This window comes from Aethalodelphis obliquidens, unplaced genomic scaffold, assembly GCF_003676395.1.
Source record: "Aethalodelphis obliquidens isolate GAN/ISIS:26980383/991018 unplaced genomic scaffold, ASM367639v1 scaffold150, whole genome shotgun sequence".
Lineage (NCBI taxonomy): Eukaryota > Metazoa > Chordata > Mammalia > Artiodactyla > Delphinidae > Aethalodelphis > Aethalodelphis obliquidens.
The window spans coordinates 132,815-150,456 of record NW_020838094.1 but is presented as its reverse complement, the minus strand read 5'-3'; the positions used below and the strand labels follow the sequence as shown (position 1 = coordinate 150,456).

Here is a 17,642-nt window from a genome sequence, read left to right as displayed (position 1 = left end):
CTGATGCCCAATTGTACAAATTTTTAAATAAGGAATAGTTTCTGGTAAGTCCTATAAGGCAAAACCATGAAAATATGTATTATTTCCTTTGTAGCGAAAGAATAAAAAATTAATTAGAGAAGGCAGGATATAAACCAGGAGAGTACATTAAACTTAGTATGTCAGTCATTCTGATGAGAGCCATTTTTTCCAAAGCTGCTTTAACCAGTAATTATCACTTGATTTTCATTAAAACTGCAGAACGGACAGTTACCAGGCATGCAAAAGGAAAAGCAAATGTATATGAATGAATGCACATGTAACTCAAAATGATATAAACAGTTCTACCTACATTTATGTTCTATCTAACATTTCAAGGGCCATAAAGCGGCTGTGATTTAAGGAGAGTAGTAGAATAGAGTCAGAAGAACTTGGATTCGAATTAGGAAATAGAGGCAATTTCAGGCATTGTTGAGAACTGGTATTCTTGGGGTGGGAGAAAGTAGACTATCAATAGAAGACAGAAAAGGATAAGTGAAAATTCTCTAGTTCTGAATTTAAATGGAAAGTAGCAGTAGGAACATATGACATATTTTAAAAATATAAACAAACATACATATTTCCTAGCTCTGACCACTGAAAAAGTCTAGAAACAACTGATGTCATGTTAAAAGGACTCAGGAGTCACTGAGAAGCTCCAACTGGCCAAAGATAGGGCCTCAGTTAGAATAATAACTGTAACGGAGTCCACGGTGATAGGAGTAAATAAAATTTTACAAAACTGGTCACCACTGGAGGATATTTGTGAATCAACTCATTATTCTGAAAACTGTTAAATAAAAGAAGAGAATCATGCCTCTACAACTGGGCAACCAAACAGTTGATGAGGGGAATCTTCTCCTCGTACAAATATACCCAGCTAATAAGTGAAAAAAAGAACAACAGAATTCACCATTCTTTGAAGCCTCAACTGAATTAATGGATGTAGGTATGAATCATCAGTGACTGCTAATACCACAGAAAGAGACAATTATACATGTCTCCATGGAAGAACACATCATCACCTATGAAACTGTCTTGCCAAAACAAAACATGCAAGCTTCATTCTGATCAACTACCAATTTACAGGAAAAAAAAGGATTGAAGAATATGTTACCAACACATGGAATGTAATCATCGACATCTAGATGGGACAAATTACCTGGTTTCTTTAAAATCAAAATTCAAGGAGGAAAAAAAACGTGAGAGAGACATGGAGGGAGAACTTATAGATTAAACAAGACTTCAGAGACCTAACAATCCACGGCAAAGTGTGGACCTTATTTGGATCTAATTCAAAATTCTTATAAACAATTTTTTATGACGTTTAGGAGACAACTGCAAATTTGAGCACTCCCTGGGTATTTAATATTAAAAAATGATATTAAGGAATAAAAGTCCAATATTTTACATGCACGTACCAAAAACGTACAGGTGTAATTACATGTTGTCTTGGAGCTGCTTCAAGATAATATGGAATGGGGTGAAACAGGTGGGCGTATAGATAAAACATGACAGCCATCAGTTGGTAAATAAGAAAGCTGGATGAGTTCATGGGTATACAAGGAACATTCACAGTATTTTTATACTTTTGTATATGGTTAAAATTTGTGATAATTGTTTAAAAACAAGACAACACTGTAGAAAACAGTTTGGCACTTTCTCAAAGGTTAAACGTAGAGCTACCGTATGATCCAACAACTCTGCTACTACCTACGCTGCACATCTAACAGAACTGAAAGCAGGGATTTGAACAAATATCTGTACACCAATGATCATAGCAGCATGATTCACAATACCTACAAGGTGGAAAACAACCAAGTGTCAATCAACCGTTGAATAACAAACTATGGTCTATATACACACAATGCCATTTTCTAAGCCAAAAAAGAAACGGCATTTCGTTACGTGCTATAACATGGATGAACCTTGAAAACACGATGTTTAGTGCAATAAGCCAGACACAGAAGGACAAATACTGCAGATTCCACTTACACAAGGTACCTAGAATAGGCCAATTCACAGAGACAGAAAATAGAATAGAGGTTACCAAGGGTTGGTGGGAGGGAAAATGGGGTTGTTACTGTTTGATGGTTACAGAGTTTTTGTTGAGGATGATGAAAAAGTTTTGGTTATAGACAGTGGTGATGGTTACACAACACTGTGACTGTACTTAATGCCACTGAACTGCATATTTATAAATGGTTAAAATAAATATGATTTATCTATATTTTACCACAATAAAAAAAAAGGAATAACAGAGCTGAAATTTCAATTCTTCCGAGAGTCAGTTTCATCATCTGTAAAATTAGTAATTGTAGTTGTCTATCCTCTGAGCTTAGTGCAGAGTAAGCACTCAGCAGGAGATATCAGTACTACTTCCACTTCAAGAGCAAAGGACTGCTGTGAAGATTAACTAAGTCAATGGATATGAAAGAACTTTCTAAATGACAAACTGCTCTACAAATATTAAAAGACATTAGGTGTTACTGTCTCCCAAGGCCATGGAACAGGTCAGAAGAAGGATAATTCTTTTGCACTGGAATGTCCTACGTGGGCCAAGAGAATCTATGGGTTTCTGTACTATATCAGAAGGCATTAGGAAAAGGAAGCATAAAACTTAGAGAACAATTGTCTTTTACAGTGATGCTTAAACATGCTCAGGCAACTGCTTAAAATAAGTGCTAAAGACATAATGGACATACCTTTCTTTCTTTTTAGGATACTACTGTAACTACTAAAAGTTTACTTCATTTTCAAAATATAGAACATGGAAGCTTACAGAATTTCTTAAGCATATCTAGAGCCAACTGCCAAATACTATAGTTCAATTCATATCTTTAATCTCATTTTGAAACAGCAATTACAGGAAACCACTAGCTTCCCTTTTTGAACCCATGAGAGAAGGCCAGGATTCACCTTAGCATAAGATGATAACTACTGAACTACTATGAATTATTACAGTATCAGAAAGGTCATTTTCAATTACGGCTTCCATTTACCTCTGGCTTATAACAGCGGCGAGTATATGTTAAGTCAATAATCAGCCCAAGTTCTTCATTCTGTCCTTGGATTTTGTTAAGAAATCCAAGGGGGAGAAACGTTCTTCTGGAGCAAGATTCTTTTCAAAACTCTGTCAGAAAGAATAAAATAAGGAAGAACATATTTTTAAAATCCTTTACTACATTATCCATTTATTCAAAACCTGTGATGCTAACATATGAGATTCAAAGTAAAGTTTCCTCCTCTGGAGTTTACAAGCGATATTACAATCCTTTCTTCCAGAGAGATTAGACGGAAGAAAATAAGCTCACTTCTATATAGTTATTTCTATGTTTGTTTATTTCATGTTGGTCTCCTAACCTGACTGTAAACTCCGAGAAGGCAGGGACCACATCAATTTTGCCCACCACTGTATTGCCAGCTCCAAGCAGAGTGCCTGTAAATATACACATAAATAAATACTTCTTGAATATCTACCTATATAAAGGATGGCTAAATATTCTTTTATGTATTGGTTTATTTATGTACTCTGTTTGATTGATCTGTTTGGTTATTCAAGTGCCAGCAACACAATTTTCTTTTTAAATTAGTAGACTAGTTTTAGAGCAGTTTGAGTTTCACAGCAAAACTGAGCAATATGTACACAGTTCCCAGTTATACTCTCTCTCCTTCATCCCACACAGCCTTCCCCATTATCAACATGCCATACCAGTGTGCTTCATTTGTTAGAATTCATGAACCAACACTGGCACATCATTATCAATCAAAGTCCATAGTTTACTGTATTCATGGTACAAGTAACTGACTATTTATTTCTAGTATAGTCATCCCCAAACATTTACATACTGAGATACATATTACTTTCTTATAAATTACTTTATTCTTTATTTATAGTTAGCGCATTCCATTGTTGTATTTTTAAAATTTTATTAAGTACAAAAGTAGGTTGTATTTATCTATGAATTCCATTTCTGGATAGTAAAAGAGGTATTAAAAAGTATTTGCTATAAAAAGGGAAAATGGAGTACGATGGGGTTGAGAGCCAGGGCTCTATATGGAGAATTCAGATTTCTGAAAGAATACGGTATTAACTTTTGCTTACCTTTTTTTAAGGAACTTTGAAAGCAATCAAACGAGTCCCAGGCATCCGCTGTTCAACTGGGAGATAGTCTTTCCACCTGTTAATATATTTTTTGTTAGGCAAATTTTATGTTAGGCTGTCTCCCTGCGTAGGATGAATGCGCCTTGAAAATGGAAATCATATCCCTCTAGGGTAGGTCCCTCTTCTTTCTGCTTTACATTTTGCTGCTCCACTTATTCAACCCCACCTAGTAATAACCTATACTTCCCTTGTTCCTGTTTTCCCATCTTGAAAACAGATAAAAGGCAACAAAACAATGCAAAGGTCTCAACAAATAAGGGATATCTAAAACCAGAGATGGCCAGAACTTCTGTATCCCTGATAAAACCTAGCCCGCTGTTGACTACTAAGGTATCATTAATACATGCGTGTTGACTGAAATGGTTTAAACTCAATTCTTCCACTTCACAATTTACTTTTAGTCCTTATACAAAACCTGATAATAAAATTCCTTAATGCTAGGAAACACAGTGAAGAATAATATCTGAACTGACTTTTGTAAGATTAGTTCGAAAATTCGGCGGTACCGGTGCGTTTTTTCACTCAAACTTAGTTCCAGTGACTATTACTCACATTTTCTGTGCCTAAACAACACAGCTTGAGGAACTGAAGGGGATTCCATCCTGGTAATTAAGGAGGGTCCCCAACACTGACAGTTCCATCTTAAAAAGCAGTCCCTCTGCATTTTACCCGAGGAGCAATGGCCAGAGCCTCCGTTTTAAAACGATGGGGAGAAATCAGAACATCACACACTGACGACCAATACCCCCTAGCACAGCGCGGACGGGCCAGTGCGCGGAGGCAACAGTCACAGGAGACAGCACAAGATACGAAGCCCAGGCCCAGGGGCCAAGCCGTATTACCTTTCCGAGATGTGCTTTCCGCCCTTCCTCCTGGCCGACGAACGTCCGTCCGGAAAAGCCGCGACGCTGACCCCAGCGCCCACGGGCATGATGCCACTGGCTCATGCGACCCCCAAGATGCCGCCCACCCAATGCCAAGAGTGCAAAAGTCGCCAACCCGGCGCCCCCGGTGCCAGTACAGGGCCCCGAACCACAAGCGCCCATGCACAAACCCACGCAGCTCGCGGGCCTCCTTCTACTGCGCATGCGCCACCGCGCGTCGAGATGACGTCATTACGCCGGCCGACTGAGACGCTTCCTTAGTAAAGAGGAGTCTGACGCCTGCAATTCCCTCCCTTGCCGTAAGATGGTAGCAGAGGTCCATTAGTTCGTGTGTTTACCCTTCAGAATTCCAATCATGGGACATGGAAAGTTGTCCCACTCTCCCAGTATCTTGTGTGGTTCTTTCAGATATTTCCCAAGTGTTTACATTCACACTTGTTGTATCTTGTATGTAAGTATTTCTACGTAGTGGAGCTCCTGTATTTTATACAAGAGCAGCATAATATACATAGTCTACAATCTGTCTTGGATAGTGATCTTCCCAGTCAATTTTTGCGTACATACATTCCATTCTCTTTAATAGCTGCGTCACATTACATAATTTACATGGCCAGTCCAATATTGATGGACTTTTAGTTGTTTTCAGTTTGGGGGTATTTTGTTTCTGTCCTCTGTTACAGATAGGCTGCAATGTGAACCTATACACATTGTATACATGTGTATAGCTATATATAAATTTCTAGAACTAGAATTTCTGGAAAGAAAGAGATGCAAACTTAAAATATTGATTTTCAATCAATCTAATCTTCCTAATCAACCTTCAAAAATATTCTATCAACTTATACTCCACTCACAGTGAAACATTTATTGGGTTTCTATTATGTGCCTGGTATCATGCTGGAGGTTGACAGTATGTATTTACATTTTAGACAATACCAAAAAATGCCTGAGAGAGATAAAAGTGGAGCTCAAGTATAACACTTCCTCACAGTATCAGGCATAGGGATCTGTACCTGTTAGAAAAACTATGAATCCTGCCACAAGTGGAACAGCAAAGAACAGCATGTCCTACAGTAGGTCTGAAGGTATAATAGCATACTAAATTCCATTGTTATTTATAATAACAAATATTTTTTGTTAGTTTTACTTTTCAGTTTCTAATTTCTGAAAGTATCTTACATACACTGGTAGTAATCTTCACAACCAGGTTTAAAGGGAGGGTGCTAGGAAGAAATTCAATTATTGTTTCTAGTTTTAGATTTTATCTATAAGGAAGAGCTATTATTCACCAATTTGATCTCTGTAGTTACTCTCTAATACAGTTATTAATTAATAGGTATAAAAGCTTAATAATTCCCTTAACATTTCTTGGGAATAATTTTAGATTCATAGAAAAGTTGCATAGATAGTACAGAGTATTCCCTTTACCCAGTTACCCCTAGTGTTAACATCTTTCATAACTATGGTACATTTTTCAAAACTATGAAATTAACATTGTTGCAATATTGTTAAGTAAAGTATAGATTTTATTCAGATTTCACACTTTTCCCACTAATGTCCTTTTTCTGTTCCAGGATCCTATCCAGTACACCACGTTGTATTTAGTCATCATATTTCTTTAATCTCCTCTGATCTGTAACAGTTTTCCAGTCTTTCCTTTTTTTCTCATGATCTTTAGACTCCACTTTAAAGAGTACTAATGAAGTATTTTGTAGAATGTCCCTAAATTTGGATTTGTATGGTACTTTATTATAATTATACTTAAGTTATGGGCTTTGGGGAAGAATTCCACAGAATTATAGTCCCCTTTTAATCACATATGAGAAATACATGATAACAACATGACATTGCTGGTGATGTTAACCTTGATCATTTTGTTAAGCTTTCTCCAACCAAGTTTCTCCACTGTAAAGTTGCTATTTTCCTCTTTCCATACTCTCTGGAAGTGAGTTACTAAGTCTAGCCTACACATAAGGGGAAGGGAATTAAATTCCGTCTCCTAGAGGAAGGAATATCCACCCATTATTTGGAATTCTTTTTTAAGGAAAATGTGTCCCTTCTCACACATTGAGCTCTAACCATCTTATTGTGACATATGTACAATTAGGCTTAGGGCTAGCCTTAGGCTTAGAGTTAGGTTTGTGGTTGAAGTTAAAGCTATGATTATGGTTAAGATTAGATCTGAGGCTAAAGCTAAGGCTAGGATTAATGCCAATGTTAGAGTTAAGGTTAATATTAGGGTTATTGCTAGGGCTAGGACAAGGGATAGAGCTAGGGTTAGCTGAACCTCAAGTTTTGAGGTTCAAGATCTGGATCTAAGAGTAGGTCCCTTTTCAAATTCTAGTTCCAATGTCCAGGTCAGGTCTAAATCCATATCCAAGATCCTGAGTCCAAAGAAAAGTTCTAAGTTAAGTTTAGAATCCTGGTGTAGGTCCAAAATGATATGATCATAGAATTTTTCTTCTATAGCCAGCTGATGTGACGGTTTCATGAATTTATTTTTGCATGTTGAAACAACCTTACGTGTATGGTATAAATCCCATTTGGTCACGTGTATATTTTTAAAATACATTGTTGTATTTGATATGCTATTATTTTTTTGATATGCTATTATTTTGTTGAGAAATATTGCATCTATGTTCATAAAAGATATTAGTGTTTAGTTTTCCTTTCTTGTAATGTCTTAGTCTGGTTTTGGTATTGGGGTAATGCTGGCCTCATAGAATGAGTTAGGAAGTATTCCCTTTGCTTCTATCTTCTGAAAAGGATTGTAGAGAATTGGTACAATTTCTTCTTTAAATGTTTGTTAGAATACACCAGTTAAGTCTGGTGGTTTTTTTGGAATGTTATTATTTATTCAATTTTTTTAATAGATATAGGCCTAATCAGATTGTTTATTTCTTCTTGTGTGAGATTTGGAAGACTGTGTCTTTCAAGGAATTGGTACATAGTTGTTCATAATGTTCTTTTAATGTCCTTGGGATCTGTAGTAATGTCCCCTTTTTCATTCCTGATATTAGTAATTCGTATCTTCTCTCTCTCTTTTTTTCCCTTAGCCTGGCTAGAGGTTTATTGATTTTATTGATCTTTCCAAAGAACCAGCTTTTGGTTTCATTGATTTTCTCTACTGGGACTTGTTTTTTTAATTTCATTGACTTCTGTTCTGTTCATTATTTCTTTTCTTCTCTTTACTTTAGATTTCATTTGCTCTTCTTTTTCTATTTCCTAAACTGATAAGTTATTGATTTTAGAGCTTTCTTTTTTTCAAGTTCTTTAATTTTGTACTTATATGATAGATGTTCACTAAACTTGGAATAATCACTTCATGATGTATAAAAATCAAATCATTATGCTGTATACCTTAAATTTATACATTGTTGTATGTCAATATATCTCAATAAAAGAAGAAAAAAATGAATAAAATAAAAATTGCTTTCTACATATTTTTTCTTTTCTGTTCTATGCATTCAATGCTATAAATTTCCTTTTAAGCACGACTTTCACTGCATTCCACACATTTTGATGAGCTCTGTTTTCATTTTTATTTAGTTCCAATTATTTAAATTTTTTTCTTTAGATTTCTTCCTTGACTCGTGTATTTAGAACTGTGTTGTTTAATCTCCATGTATTTGGTGATTTTCCAGTTATATTTCTATTATTTACTTCTAGTTTAATCCATTGTGCTCTGAGAGCAGACACTGTATGATTTCTATTCTTTTAAATTTTTTAAGGTGTACTTTATGGCCCAGAATGTGGTTATATTGGTGAATGTTCCACATGAATTTGAGAAGAGTGTGAATTCTGCTGTTGAAGTAGTTTACAAGTGTCAACTAGTTGATTCATGGTACTGTTGAGTTCAGCAATGTCCTTACTGATTTTCTGCCTGCTGGATCAGTCCATTTTTGTAAGAGGAATGTTGAAGTCTCCAACTATGATAGTAGATTCATCTATTTCTCCTTGCAGTTCTATCAATTTCTGCCTCATGTACTTTAAGGCTCTGTTGTTAGGTACATACACATTAAAAGTTGCATGTCTTCTTGGAGAATGGATCCCTTTATCATTATGAAATGATTTTTTAAAATTCCTGTTAACTTTCCTTGCTCTGAGATTCATATAGCTATTCCTGCTTTCTTTTGATTACTCTTTCTTTTGTTATCATTTTCTCCATCTATTTACTTTTAGTCTACATGTGTCTTTACATTTAAAGTAGGTTTCTTTAAATAGACACCATATAGTTAGGTCTTATTTTTTGATTCACTCTGACAATCTCTGTATTTTAATTGGTGCATTTAGACCATTGACATTTAAAGTGATTATTGATATAGTCAGATTAATATATACCATATTTGTTACTGTTTTTTGTCACCCTCATTCTTTGTATTTTTGTCTTACACTATTCTTCTTCCATTCACAGTTTATTTCATGTGATTCTATTTTCTCTCTTTAGTACGTGAGTTACACTTTTTAAAGAATTACTTTTTTTGCTTGTTTGTTTACTGGTTGCCCTGGAATTTGCAGTATACATTTACAATTAATCAAGGTCCACTTTCAAATAACACTACACCACTTCACATGTACCTTGTAATAAAAGCAATAATCCTAATTCTTCCTTCATGTCCCTTTTGTCATTGCTGCCATTCGTTTCATTTATATATAAGCATATATACATGAGCATTATGTATGTTTATACATTACATAAGATATATAATCATACATAATCAAATACATTGTGTTGATATTATTATTTTGAACAAACTTTTGTCTATCAGATCAATTAAGAATAAGAAAAATGAAAAACTTAATTTTACCTTCACATTTCTTCTTCAACACTTTCTGTTTTGTGTAGATCTGAGCTTCTGACTTAATTTCATTATCTCTAGAGAACTTCTTTTAATATTTCTTGCAAGGTAGGTCTACTGGCAACAAATTTTCTCAATTTTTGTTTGTCTGAGAAAGTATTTATTTCTCCTTCACTTTTGAAGGATAACTTCAGAGTACAGAATTCTGGGTTGGTTCAACACTGTAAATATTTCACTCCACTCCCTTCTTTCATGATATGTAATTCTTATCTTTGCTCTTCTATAGGGGTGTGTTTTATTTCCTCTGGCTTCTTCAGGATTTTTTCTTTATCTCTGATTTTCTAGTTTGAAGTTATGTCTGGGTGTAATGATTTCAGAATTTATCCTGGTGTTCTCTGAACTTCCTGGATCTGTAATTTTGTGCCTGACATTAATTTGGGGAAATACTTAGTCATTATTTTTTCAAATATTTCTTCTTCTTCCTTCCTTCCTCCCTACCTCCCTCCTTCTTTCTTTCTTTCCTTCCTTCTTTCTTTCTTTCCTTCCTTCCTTCCTTCTTTCTTTCTTTCTTTCTTTCTTTCTTTCTTTCTTTCTTTCTTTCTTTCTTTCTTTCTTTCTTTCTTTCTTTCTTTCTTTCTCTCTCTTCCTTCCTTCCTTTCTTTCTTTCTTTCTTTCTTTCTTCTTTCTTCTCCTTCTAGTATTTCCACCACATGTATGTTGCAACTTCTTTTTTGGTCCCATTTTCCTTGGATATTTTTTCTCCCCCCTTCAGTCTTTATTCTCTTCGATTTTTGTTTTATATGTTTCTGATTGAGATATTCTCAAGCTCAGAGATTCTTTTCCAGCCATGTCCAGTCTACTAATAAGCCTATCAAAGGCATTCTTTGTTGCTGTTACAGTGTTTTTGGTCTTTTATCATTTCTTTCTAGTTCTTCCATCTCTTTGCTTACATTACCCATCTGTTCTTGCATGTTGTCTACTTTATGCACTACAGTCCTTGCCATATTAATCATATTGATTTTATATTCTTGGTTTGATAGTTCCAACATCTTGCCATGTCTGGTTTAATGCTTGCTCTTTCTCTTCAAATTTTAATTTTTGCCTTTTAATATGCCCTTTAATATTTTTTCTTGATAGCTGGATGTGAAATGGTGGGTAAAAGGAACTGCTGTAAATAGGCCTTTAGTAATGTAGTTGTAAGGTGTAGGGGGAAGTTCTATAGTCTTATGATGAGGTCTCAGTCTTTTTCTGAGCCTATGCTTCTGCTATGAAGTTCACAAGTGTTTCTCAGGTCTTTTTCTCCTCCTTAGCTAGGACAGGATAAATAGAGTGAGTTGGAATAGGGTTATTTCCCTTCCCCCTGGATCAGTCAGGCTGTTAATACCCCAGAAGGTTAGGCTATGGTTAACTAGTTTATTCTAAGGGCAGGTCTTGTTAAGAAGAGAATGTTCTGGTGTATTTTGAAATGGTTCCTCCTCCACCCCTCCCCCCACTCTCTGGGCTAGAAACATAAGATTTCCCCCCAGTATTTACCATGAGAACCTGGTCAAGCTCCTGGTGGTAAATCTCATGAAACTGTGGGGACCCTCCTAAGACTGGGTCTTCCTGCAGTTTTTAACTCTCAAAGTTGTTCACACTGAGCCTCCAGCAATTCATCAATTATGATTCAGTGTTTCCTACCCCAGCACTGGTTCCTAAGGTAGTTTCTGTTCATGAGTCTCTGCTCCCATAAGCTGTGACTTCATATATTCATCTGTCTGTGTCTCCAATCTTGAGGGCAGCAATTTGTTCTCCCATCTCTTATGGACACAAGAATAGCTTTTGAGTTTTCAGTCTCCAGCTTTTTACTTGTTATTAGGATGGAGCTCCTTATATGCAGAACTAGAAACTGGAATTTTTGTTTGTTCCCTTTACTTATGACTAGTGCTTCTGATATAGAGTTTAACAATTCACTAATTGAAGAACATTTAGATTGATTCCAGGTTTGGCTCTTACAAATAAAACTGCTATGAACATTCATGTACAGGGGTTTGTGTGAACATAAGTTCTCATTTCTCTGGGATAAATGTCCCAGAGTGCAGTTGCTGCGTCATATGGTAATTGCATGTTCAATTTTATAAGAAAGTGTCAACTGTTTTCCAGAGTGACTGTAATCTTTAATATGTGTGTGTGTGTGTGTGTGTTTACTGTGAAATGATCAGCTACTTAACATCCATCACCACGCAGTAATTTTTTTCTTGTGATGAGAACTTTTAAGATTTACTCTCAGCAACTTTCAAGTAGACAACAAAGTATTATTAACAATAGTCACCATGCTGTACATTGCATCCCCATGATTTATTTATTTTATAACCGGTGTTTGTACCTTTGACTACCCTCACCCAGTTTTGCCACCCCCACCTCTGAAAACCACCAATCTTTCTCTCTGTTCTCTTATTTATGAGTTTGATTTTTCTTTTTTAGCTTTTTAGATTCCACATATAAGTGAGATCATACAGTATTTGTTTTTCTGTCTGATTTATTCACTTAGCATAAATGTGCTTCAGTCATGTTGTTACAAATGGCAAGATTACCTTTTTTAATGGCTGAATAACATTCTTTTGTGTGTGTGTGTGTGTGTGTGTGTGTGTGTGTGTGTGTGTGTATACACACATATATCTGGCTGTTCAGTTTTCCCACTTATTGAAGAATGGTCCATTTCCAATTGTATATTCTTGGCTCCTTTGTTGTAAATTAATTGTGTGAGTTTATTTCTGGGCTCTTTATTCTGTTCCATTGTTCTGTGTGTCTGTTTTAATGCCAATATCATACTATTTTGATTATAATATCTTTGTATATAGTTTGAAATCAGGGAATGTGATGCCCTAGCTTTGTCCTTTCTCAAGATTGCTTTGGCTGCTCAGGGTCTTCTGTGGTTCCATACAAATTTTAGGATTGTTCTATTATTGTGGAAAATGCCATTGGAACATTGATCAGGATTGCATTGAATCTATAGGTTGCTTTGTGTAGTATGGACATTTTGGCAATATTAATTCTTCCAATCCATGAACATGGAATATCTTTCCATATATTTGTGTCTTTTTCAGTTTCTTTCATCAATGGCTTATAGTTTGCAGTGTACAGGTCTTTCACCTCTTTGGTTAAATTTATTCCTAGATATTTTATTCTTTTTGATGCAATTGTAAATGGGATTGTTTCTTTAATTTATCTTTCTGATAGTTTGTTATTGGTGTACAGAAATGTAACTGATTTTTGTACAATTATCCCTTGGTATCCTCAGGCATCTGGTTCCAGGACCCCTGTAAATACCCAAATCCACGGATGCTGAAGTCCCTTATATAAAATGGCACAGTATTTGCATATAACCTACACACTTTCTCCTATATACTTTAAATAATTTCTAGATTACTTATAATACTTAATACAATGTAAATGTTATGTAAATAGTTGCTGGCATGCAGCAAATTTGCATTTTGCTTTTTGAAAATTTCTGGAATTTTTTAATGAACGGTTTCAGTCTGCAGTTGGTTGAGTCCACAGATGCAGAACCCAAGGATATGGACAGAGGGTCAACTGTTCAATGATTTTGTGTTCTGGAACTTTACTGAATTTGTTTATTAGTTCCAATAGTTTTTTGTGGAATCTTTAGGGTTTTCTATATGTAATATCATGTCATCTGCAAATAGTGACAGTTTTACTTCTTTCTTTCTGATTAGGATGCCTTCCCCCCCCCCACCACAATTGCTCTGGCTAGGACTTTCAATGTTATTTTGAATAAAACTGGTGAGAGTGGGCATCCTTGTCTTATTCCTGATCTTAGAGAAAAAGCTCTAAGCTTTTCACCACTGAGTATGATGTAAGCTGTAGGTTTGTTATATATGGGCTTTATCATGTTGAGGTACATTCCCTCTATACCAAGTGTGTTGAGAGATTTTATCATAAATCGATGTTGAAAAATTTCAAATGCTTTTTCTGCATCTATTGAGATAATCATATCATTTTTTATTCTTCATTTTGTTAATGTGATGAATCACACTGATTGACTGGCAGATGTTGAACCATGCTGCATCCTTGGAATAAATCCCACTTGATGATCATATATGATCCTTTTAATGTATTGCTAAATTCAGTTTGCTAATATTTTGTTGAGGATTTTTGCATCTATGTTCATCAACAGGGCTATTGGCTTGTAATTTTGTTTTCTTGTGGCATTCTTTTCTGGTTTTGGTAACAGGGTAATGTTGGTCTTGTAAAATGTGTATGGAAATGTTCCCTCCTCTTCTATTTTTTTGGAAGAGTTTGAGAAGGATTGGTATTCTTTAAATATTTTGTAGGATTCACCAGTGAAGTCATCTTGTCCTGGATTTTTGTTTGTTGTGTAATCTCTATATTTGGAGTGTTTAATACATTCACACTTCATGTAACTGATATGGTGGAAGTTATGTTTTCCACTTTGCTATTTATTTTCTATATGCCTCATGTCTCTTTTATTCTTCTTTCTTTACTATTTTTCAAAATAAAATTCTATACTGTACCATTTTAATTCAAGTGTTGATTTTTAAACAATTTTTGTTATTTTCTTAGTGGCTGGTTGCTCTGTGGATTACAATATGCATCTTAATTTATACCACAATCCACTTCATGTTAATTCTAACTTAATTTCAATAAAATGTAGAAACTTTATTCCATCCTAACTTCATTTCTGTCCTCCTCCTTTGTGCTATTGTCAGTATATTACATTCATATATGTTATAAGCCAAATGGTAGTGTTACAGTTATTGTTTTATATCCCATAGATTTTAGCTCTTAAATATTTCCTGAATCCATTCACACCTCTGTATCCATTCACATCTCCACTACTACCATTTCTTTCTCTCAACCGGTCTCACCACATCTATTCTCATTCCAGCCAGGTGGATCTAATTAAAATGCAAATCTGGTTAAAGTGTTCCCATCTTAAAACCTTCTCATTACCACCCATGGTGGTTTTCAAACCCAGTTGCAAATTTTTTGATACATCTCTCATGACCCCTCCCTTGAATCTAGGTGGGCTTGTAACTACTTCAAACAATATATATGGCAGAAGTAATGCCTTGTGTTTTAAAGGCTAGGTCTTAAAAGGCCATTGGCCTTTTTCCTGGGAACACTCTTTCTTAAGTCTTGAGCAGCCATATAAGCTGACTATGCTGGAAAAGACATTGGTAGTCACCCTGGCTGACAGTCTCACATGACATTATTAGTTTCAAATATCTGAAGCAGAAGACATTAAAGTATACTGAAGATAGAGTTTTAAAATACTTTAAAAATTCTATTCCAGGGCTTCCCTGGTGGCGCAGTGGTTAAGAATCCGCCTGCCAATGCAGGGGACAGGGGTTCGATCCCTGGTCTGGGAAGATCCCCCATGCCACGGAGCAACTAATCCCGTGCGCCACAACTACTGAGCCTGTGCTCTAGAGCCTGCGAGCCACAACTACTGAAGCCCGCGTGCCTAGAGCCTGTGCTCCACAACAAGAGAAGCCACCGCAATGAGAAGCCCGTGCACTGCAATGAGATGTGGCCCCACTCTCCGCAACCAGGGAAAAGCTCGCGCGCAGCAACGAAGACCCAACGCAGCCAAAAAAAAAAAATTCTATTCCAATGGATGAGCAAAACTAAGACCTTAGGTCAGAAAGATCAATCAAAACATTAAAATAGTCCTTTCTATAAGAGAAAAACACCTCTTAGAGAAGATCAAGTGTCTTTGCCTGAGGCCTCTGGAAAAATCTATTAAAGAGCAAGTGGATATCACTCTATTCAGCCTTGCTCTACTGAACAAATATCTTTTTTGACATTTATTTTTCCCAGCTTTATTGACATATAATTGACATATAACATTGTATAAGTTTAACATATAACATTGTATAATTGACATATAACATTGTATAACATGATGACTTGATATATATAAATATTGTGGTATTATTACCATGCTAAAGTCAGTTAACACATCCATCACCTCACATAGTTAATTTATGTGCGTGGTGAGAACTTTTAAGATCTACTCTCTTAGCAACTTTCAATCACACAATAAAGTATTGTTAAGTATAATCACCATGCTATAAATTAGATCCCCAGAATTTATTCATCTTATAATGGAAAGTTTGCACCCTCTTACTATCTTCACATATTCCATCTCCCTTCCCCAAACCCCTCCAATCCTGGTAACCACAATCTGCTTTTTAGTTTTTTGGGGGTTTTTTAGATTTTTTTTTTTTTTAGATTCCACATATAAATGCTGTCATACAGTATTTGTCTTTCTGTGTGACTTACTTCACTAAGCATAATGCCCTCAAGGTCCATCCATATTGTCTTTTTAAAAATATTTATTTATTTATTTTTGGCTGTGTTAGGTCTTTGTTGCTGCGCGTGGGCTTTCTCTAGTTGCGGCTAGCAGGGGCTACTCTTTATTGTGGTGCACAGGTTATTCATTGTGGTGGCTTCTCTTGTTGTGGAGCATGGGCTCTAGGTGTAGGGGATTCAGTAGTTGTTGCTTACTGGTTCTAGAGGGCAGGCTCAGTAGTTGTGGTGCAAGGGCTTAGTTGCTCCATGGCATGTGGTATCTTCCTGGCCCAGGGCTTGAACCCATGTCCCCTGTATTGGCAGGTGGATTCTTAACCACTGTGCCACCAGGGAAGCCCCATGTTGTCTTAAATGGTAGAATTTCCTTCTTTTTTATGGCTGAATTGTACAATTCTATTGTACATATATACCACAACTTCTTTATCCATTTATCTGTTGACAGACACTTAGGTTAGTGCTGCAATGAACATGAGGATGCAGCTATCTCTTCAAGATAGTGATCTCATTTCCTTCAGATATATACCTCAAAGGGAGATTGCTGGATCATATGGTAGCTCTATTTTTTATTTATTTATTTTTTTTGCAGTATGCGGGCCTGTCACTGCCGCGGCCTCTCCCGTTGCAGAGCACAGGCTCCGGATGCGCAGGCTCAGCGGCCACGGCTCACGGGCCCAGCCGCTCCGCGGCATGCGGGATCCTCCCGGACCCAGGGCACGAACCCGCGTCCCCTGCATCGGCAGGCGGACCCCCAAAAACTGCACCACCAGGGAAGCCCTATTTTTAATTTTTAAAGGAAGCTTCATGTGGTTTTCCATAGTGGCTGTACCAATTTACATTCCCAGCAACAGTGTACAAGAGTTCTCTTTTCTCCACATCCTTGTCAACATTTGTAATCTCTTGTCTTTTTGATTATAGACATTCTAACAGGTGTGGGGTGATATCTCATGGTTTTTTTGTTTTGTTTTGTTTTTAACTTGAAGGTTAAGTTTCAGATTAATTTAAAGAAGTAGTGATAGAACCATAATTTCAGTGAAAATCAACACAATTTATATCTTAAAAAAACAGTTCAGAAATACCAAGTCAGGCAAGCATGTAAAATTCAGAATATTAAAAAATGCAAGTGTGGTTGCCCAAACAGATATATCCCTCAGAAGAAGGTGGATTTGAAGATGCTGAACAGAACCAAAGAAATTAGAAGCTGAAAGGGAGGCTTCTCTGAATAAGCAGACCAATTCTCTCATTTTATAAATGAGGTAAGTGGGCAGACATTAACTGCTGAAGCTCATTCATCTAGATTAGGGATGCACATAGATCTAATTTCCAGTGCTATTTGCAACTACATATATCTAAATGAGTTAGATAGTTATTAAGGAGATAACTATCCAGAACACATTAAGCCCACTGATTTAACCAAAACATGTCAAGATTAATATACAT

The 17,642-nt window shown here is 36.1% G+C and overlaps 1 long non-coding RNA gene across 1 annotated transcript; it reads right to left on the bottom strand.

The window, feature by feature from the left end:
• Positions 1-150: 150 nt before the first annotated feature.
• On the bottom strand, positions 151-5,250 carry LOC113616545 (uncharacterized). The gene is made up of 4 exons (XR_003431336.1): positions 5,026-5,250; positions 4,124-4,199; positions 3,021-3,151; positions 151-234 (listed from the first exon to the last, which is right to left on the bottom strand). It is a non-coding gene; the product is annotated as an uncharacterized LOC113616545 (long non-coding RNA).
• Between the last annotated feature and the right edge of the window lie 12,392 nt (positions 5,251-17,642).